The sequence below is a fragment of the Phacochoerus africanus genome, chromosome 11, assembly GCF_016906955.1.
Source record: "Phacochoerus africanus isolate WHEZ1 chromosome 11, ROS_Pafr_v1, whole genome shotgun sequence".
In the NCBI taxonomy this organism is placed as follows: Eukaryota; Metazoa; Chordata; class Mammalia; order Artiodactyla; family Suidae; genus Phacochoerus; species Phacochoerus africanus.
Genome location: NC_062554.1, coordinates 126910940 through 126917760, shown reverse-complemented (window position 1 = coordinate 126917760; position 6821 = coordinate 126910940). Strand labels below are relative to the sequence as shown.

The window sequence follows — 6821 nt, the reverse complement described above, 5'->3', positions numbered from 1 at the left end:
TGCCTGTGAACACTGTTTCCAGTGATATTAAATGGAAGAAGTTCATGCGGATATCTAAGGCTGACTGATCAAACTGCTGTGGATCCCATCCTCACTCACACAGTAATTTCTTTTCTCCTGCAATTACCTCCCCTCTATCTGCATTATCTATTTCTCATTTTCTCCATGTTGTACTACTCATATTGACTTACAAATGAGTTTTTTGATTGTCCACTATTTTTAAAATGCCAACTACAATTTAAAGTTTCCAACTATCCCTTACTTCTCTAATTTGCTTTACAATCATGTCTCTCGAAAGAAGTATCTTAATTGTATCATCTTTATTGCTCATTTCCAATTTTTTCATTCTACTCCAGTCAGGCCTTTGTCTAAAGCACTCTAGTTACAGTTGTAGTTATCCTGTCAAAATTAAGTTTATTCCTTATAAATCTCATTGTAAGAACAAATTTGACTTCATACTGAGTCTGTTTCTTTAACTTTTGTATTCTATTGCTTTTGCTGCAAATTAATCACTAAAAGAAAGTTGCCTATCGCCTGAAATATACAGGATAGCCCATTCTCAAATCTCTGACCTTGAAAGGTTTCACTTTCCCACTTATATAGAGATAAAAATTTGCAGAACAAAAAATAACATTTGCCTTGTTGGAGGTTTATGGGAACACTGACCAGACCTGCATGGACAGCTGTGAGAACAAAATATTCCAGCACCAAGAAGTTTGCAACAATCAACCAATCAATCTGATGGCTTTCAGAATAAAGTCACTATTCTTTGCCGCAACAACTTGTCTCTCCATTTACCGGCCTGTCGTGCATCAAGCAGTATGAGCTTGGACTTGGTAGTGTTATTTCCTATTTTAGTCTATCTCCTATCAGCACATGTAAGAGCTGACCACCTCTCCTCTTTTTAAGTCACTTCTTTTGGCTTCTTTGAAAACACATTGTGCTTCTATTCTACTGACTCTTCCTTGTAAGTCTCCTTCTCTAACTTCTCTAACACTCACCCTAGGTAATCCCTTCCTGGCCATAGTCTTAAATACCACTTATATTCAGACTGCTTTCAAAGCCAAATTTCCAGCTCTACCTCTCTCCTAGACCCTAAAAGCCTATGTCTCAACTGGAGGAAGTAAAGAAAAGAGGAAAAGAAGAAAGGGAAGGGAAAAGAAGGTTTGCAAATGTAGTAGATACTAATAATACAAAGGTGGTTGAGACAGAATTCCTAACTATGACCAGCTTACATTGACCTGTCCCTAATATACTGGTTGCTGAAATAGGTAGTTTCTGGTCGTGAATCCAAAATTCCATTTTCTTATTCTTCTTTATAAATTATGAAAGGCGTTCTAAATACCCTATGGTCTATTTCCAAATTAATGAATGCCAGATATACCACATGGATGAAAAGTGCTAGAAGGGAGACTGAAGGGTAATCGTGTTTACAATGAGGAGCTTTTAAAAAATTGTTCCGCATGTTTTCTCCTATCAAGTATTGCTAATGAATTTATTAATTCCTTACAAAGTTCTCTGTTAGGGAATTACTGGACTTAAAAACCAGAGCAAAAAATAGGTTCCTTCTATTTATAATTTAAAAACTCCTCAGTGGAACAGCTGTTTTAGGTTGATATTGATTCCAAGGAGTTAATACATAAGATGATAGCAAGGCTGTGGGGAAGGATAGTCAAACATGTATCTCAAAAGAGACCAATATTTTAAGAATAAAGCGTAAGTTCTTTTCAATCACCAGTCATTACTGACTACAGCGTAGTATAGTTTGGTAGTGCAGAGGAAGAAAAGCATAGCTTAATGCTGAAAGAAGACTCGCACCTATGGATAAGAAGAATAAAAATGAGTGCTTTGAAAGTTTTCTGTTCAATGAAAGCTTTACTCTTTTAAGAAATAACCCACTGTGCATTAATTTAAAATGAGAGCTAGCAAGCTTAAGCAGGACTAAACCCTGGAATGTATTTAACCCATAATTGCCAAAACAAAAGTAACTAGGTGGCACCTATGCAAAGGGAGTAGTGATGATAGCAACCACTCTCAAAATAAGCACTCAGTGACTAATAGATGCCAGAGTGAAGCTTTGATGGTAACACTCATCAGGAAGAGTCAGACAAAAGGCAGGATTTGACTAGAATATCTGAAACCTGCTGCTGCAGAAATCCTGGATTACCAACTCCCCTCATGTAAACACTTAATCTGCTATGAAATTTGACAGGAGGAGAGGAAGAGATTGTTTTTGTCTCAGCAAAAGAATGAAGTTTTAATTGTAAAGGTTTAAAATGTCATAACATGTCTCATAACAAACCACCCAAATAATAACTGGAATAGACTTGAAGGAAAAGCCAAGAGTGTTGTAAAATAACAGGAAAATCTTTAGGGAAGGGCAAAATTATCTTAGAAAATGAAAAGCTTATACATTAGTTAACAAAATGTATTGATAAGGTACAATGTGCCATGCAATGCCCTTGACTTTAGTGAGGTCAAGGTAAAGAAAACATTTAAACAAGCAGATGACAAATGCATCTACATTTGTATCTAAATCTGTCTGTATTAGTAGTGGCAGTTAATATCCTGAGCACACTGGTGCCAGAGTCCCTAGGTTTGAATCTACTCCCTAATTCTGTGATCTCGGGCAAGTTAGTTAGCCTCTTTGTACCCGTTTCTTCATCTGCTAAATTAGGATAATAATAGCACATTGGGTTGTTATGAGAAAAAATGAGTAAATCATGTCAACAACTTAGTTCCATTGCCTAAAAAGCACTACTCAATATTAGCTATCATTGTTATTATTACTAGTAGCTAAATGTGAAGTAAAATGGTAATACAACATAAAAATAAGATCTTAAAGATATGTTTACATAAATAGAAACTAATTTATAAAGAAGTTGGAATGTGATTATCTATCTCAAACACACCCTCACATTTCTCTATATGAGGACCTTACTTTAAAAATCTGTATATTTGAATTGAAAAAGATCCTTTAAAACTGCCATTTTAATTAATGATTAATATAAATTAAATTGGTTTTGAAAACAAAAGTGCAAAACAAACACTGACACACATTTCTTTCAATAAGAAAGAAATCTCGGAATTTTGAGAAGTTTTATAATGAATTTATTCCAGAATATAATTGCGTCCATAACTTAACTGCTCAAATATATCTAGGAAGCTATTATCTCATAATGAAAGTTTGATCTGTTTTTCTTTTCTCTCTTTTTCAAATATTCTTCAAATATTTGTATGTCTGACACATCCAAGGAATTATATTAGATAATAGAGGGGTGGTGATTAAAATGGGTAAGATATAGTCGCTCCTTTTCAAGGGACTTACAATTAGGAGCACACATTTCTGAAATTTAAAAAGATGAGTATTTTTATTTGATTTCTTCCTGTTTGAGGTCTTATATTCTGGAATCCAGCTGATACCGAATCTCAGTGACAAAACTGTCACCACTCATCCCCTTCTGACTAGCTAACACATTGACATAATATTCAGTTCCTCCTCTTTCTGTCATTGCTAACTTCCTTTCTGAAATCTTTAATCTCAATATATCATTCTCTGATTACAGCCACCTACCTCTCCAGCTCTATCAATCTTTTACTCTCAATTCACATTCTTTAAGACCACCAATTTCTCTAACTTATCTTTTTAACGTTATCTCCATTCTCATGGTTTCTATCCTTCCCACATAGCCTAGACACTTGGTGGATAACATCAATCACCTTTCTGGTAACACACTCTATATTTCATCCCCTTATTCTTTCAAAGCACTTCTCTTCTAAATCCCCAAATTTCTGAATATTTCAACTGAAGTCCATGGCTTGTCCAGAGAACAATTCTGTTTTCCATTTCCCACAGCCACCATTTCAAACCTTTATTATTCTCCTCAGTCTTCCTCTCACAGATCCTTCCCCCTCTGAACAAATGACCTTGCCTTCAACATCACAGAAAAAAACTGAGCCTCCTCAGAAAAAATTTCCCTAATTGCTTACCCCACATATATTAACACAACTATTCATCATTTCATTGTTCTCAAAGATGTCTCTCCACATAAGGCCAATACTGCCATCTGTGCTTTTAATCAGATTATATCACATTCAAGTTTCATGACTTTTTTTGCTTATAATATACAATTTTAGTTTCTCCTTCTATATCACAATTTCTTATTCACAATCTAAAATCAAGTCTACATCTTGTTCTACATCAGGTTTGATCCCTGGCCCAGGAACTTCTACATGCCATAGGTACAATTTTTTTTTTAAAGTTCAAGGTAATGATCAAAGATATAAAGATAATTAAAGAACTTTGGAGAAGAATGGATGAGCAAAGTGAGAAGTTAGAAGTTTTTGACAAAGAGACAGAAAATACAAAGACCAACCAAAGATAAAGAATATAATAACTGAACTGAAAAAATACACTAAAAGGAATCAACAGTAGACTAAATGATACAGAGGAACAGATCAATGAGCCAGGAGACAGAGTAGTGGAAATCACTGAAGCTGAACAGAAAAAAAAGTTTTTCTTTTATTAAAAAAAATGAGGAAAGTTTTAGAACCTCTGGGACAACATCAAGCACACTAACATTTGAATTTAAGGGATCCCAGAAGAATAAGAGAGAAATAAAGGGCAGAGATATCTGAAAACATAATAGCTGAAAACTTCCCTAACCTGGGAAAGGAAACAGATTTCCAGGTGCAGGATACAGAGAATCCCAAAAAGTTTCAACCCAAAGAGGACCATATCAAAACACACTGCTAGCAGGAAGGTTAAAGATGAAAGTAGTAAAATCATCTGTATCCACAGTAAACAGGTAAGGGATGCAAAAAACAAAAAGATGTAAAATATGTTAAAAAACAGTCATCAAGAGGGGGGAGAGTAAAAATGCAGGGCTGCTAAAATACATTTGAAATTAAGAGATCAGCAACTTAAAATAATCATATATATATATATATACACACACACACACACACACATATATATATATATATATATATATATACATACACACACATATATATATATATATGATTTACATACATCATATATCTAAACCTCATGGTAAACACAAACCCAAAATCTATAATAGATACACACACACACACACACACACATACACAAAGAAAGGAATCCAAACAACAGTAAAGATACTCACCAAATAAGGGAAAAGTACAAAAGAAAAAGTAACAAAAAAATGAACAAAAAACAATGAACAAAATATTAATAAGTACATACATATCAATAATTACTTTAGGTGTTAATGGACCAAATGCTTCAGTCAAAAGACATAGAGTAGCTGCATGGATACAAAAGCAAAGCCTGTTTGTGTGCTGCCTGTGAGACACATTTCAGATTCAAAAACACACACAGACTGAAAATGAGGGGATGGAAAAAGATATTCCATGCAAATGGAAATCAAAAGAAAGCTGGGATAGCCATACTTATATCAGACAAAATAACTTTAAAACAAAGATTGTTACAAGAGACAAAGAGGGACATTAAATAATGATCAATGGATTCAATCCAAGAAGAAAATATAACAATTTTAAATATTTATGCATCCAACATGGGACCACCTAAACAATCAAAGCAAAAACTAAGACAAAAATGAGAGAAATTGACAGTAACACAATAGTAGTAGGGGACTTTAACACCCCACTTAACAGATCCTCTAGACAGAAAATCAATCAGGGAACACTGGCCATAAATGGTACATTAGACTAGATGAACTATACACACACACACACACACACACACACACACATAGAACATTCCATTCAAAAGCAGCAGAAATCACATTCTCTTCAAGTGCATCTTGTACATTCTCTAGGATAAATTACGTAGATCACAAAACAAGCATCAGTAAATTTAAAAATAGTGAAACTGGACTTCCTGCTGTGGTTTAGCGGGTTAAGAACCCAACTAGTATCTGACTAGTATGAGAGTGGTGTAGGTTGCAGATGCAGCTTGGATCTGGCATTGCTGTGGCTGTGGCCTAGGCTGCAGCTCTGATACGCCTCCCAGCCTGGGAAATTTCATATGCCCCAGATGTGGCCCTAAAAAAAAAAAATAGTGAAATCAACAAGTATCCTTTCAGACCACATGGCTATGAGATTAGAAATCAACTACCAGGAGTTCCCGTCGTGGCGCAGTGGTTAACGAATCCGACTAGGAACCATAAGGTTGAGGGTTCGGTCCCTGCCCTTGCTCAGTGGGTTAACGATCCGGCATTGCCGTGAGCTGTGGTGTAGGTTGCAGACGTGGCTCGGATCCCGCGTTGCTGTGGCTCTGGTGTAGGCCGGTGGCTACAGCTCCGATTGGACCCCTAGCCTGGGAATCTCCATATGCCGCGGGAGCGGCCCAAGAAATAGCAAAAAGACAAAAAAAAAAAAAAAGAAAGAAATCAACTACCAGAAAAAAACTGCAAAACCCACAAACACATGGAGGCTAATAATATGCTACTAGACAACCAATGAACTGCTAAAGAAATCAAAGAGCAAGTTTAAAAAATACTGGAGACAAATAAAAACATAAACACATCAATCCAAAATCTATGGAACAGGAGTTCCTGTTGTGGCACAGCAGAAACAAATCCAAGTAAGAACCATGAGGTTGCAGGTTTGATCCCTGGCCTCTCTCAGTGAATTAATGATCTGGCATTGTCATGAGCTGTGGTGTAGGTTGCAGACGCAGCTTAGCTCCTGAGTTGCTGTGGCTGTGGCTGTGGCTGGAAGCTGTAGCTCCAATTGGACCCCTAGCCTGGGAACATCCATATGCCATAGGTGTGGCCCTTAAAAGAAAAAAAAATCTATGGAACAAAGCAAAA

The 6821-nt window shown here is 36.0% G+C and overlaps 1 long non-coding RNA gene across 1 annotated transcript in view; it reads right to left on the bottom strand.

The window, feature by feature from the left end:
• LOC125111885 (uncharacterized) overlaps positions 1-6821 on the bottom strand; it is a 51813-nt gene that overhangs the window by 37500 nt on the left and 7492 nt on the right. The gene's annotated exons all lie outside the window — the stretch shown is intronic.